We start from the raw sequence: 598 nt of genomic DNA, 5'->3' as shown, positions 1-598 counted from the left end.
GCAAGTTCTGCTAATGTTTGCTGGGTGTCTTGATTCTCCTTTACTATATTCTGGATCATAGCACTACCATACGGTACCACATCAGCATTGTTTGAGTGCCAAGCCTGATTATGAGTCATCAGCTTGTTAAGTATGTTGGTAACTCGTCGATAAGTTTTGTTCATGAAACAACCATTAGCTGCATTATTAGCAACTGACCGCGTCACTGGATCTAGCCCTCGGTAGAACTTCTCCATTAATATGTGTTCCGGAAAACCATGATTCGGGCTATTCTGCAAATACTCCTTGAATATCTCCCAGTCTTCATATAGTTGTTCCCCCGGTCGCTGCTTAAATTCATATATCTTGTCACGAATTTCAGCCTTCTTGCTAGGGGGTACCATTTTGTGAGAAAAGCAGTCACCATCTCTGCCCATGAAGTAATTGAATTTCGGGGTAGCTTCTCAAACCATGTTCTTGCCTCCCCGATTAAGGAATATTTGAATAACCTCAATGGAATAGCATCTTGTGGAACGTTGTTCTGGATGTGATTAGCACACACATCCGTAAAATTATGCAAATGACGTTGACGGTCATTCTCGGTAGAGTTCCAAAAGTA

At 41.8% G+C, this 598-nt stretch overlaps 1 non-coding gene across 1 annotated transcript; it reads left to right on the top strand.

Annotated features, from left to right (window-relative positions):
* Positions 1-252: 252 nt before the first annotated feature.
* On the top strand, positions 253-358 carry LOC132629626 (small nucleolar RNA R71). The gene has a single exon (XR_009578388.1). It is a non-coding gene; the product is annotated as a small nucleolar RNA R71 (small nucleolar RNA).
* The last annotated feature ends 240 nt before the right edge of the window (positions 359-598 follow it).

Source organism: Lycium barbarum, chromosome 2, assembly GCF_019175385.1.
Source record: "Lycium barbarum isolate Lr01 chromosome 2, ASM1917538v2, whole genome shotgun sequence".
Taxonomy (NCBI): Eukaryota; Viridiplantae; Streptophyta; class Magnoliopsida; order Solanales; family Solanaceae; genus Lycium; species Lycium barbarum.
The sequence above is the reverse complement of the archived record's forward strand: the minus strand, read 5'-3'. Positions and strand labels throughout refer to the sequence as shown.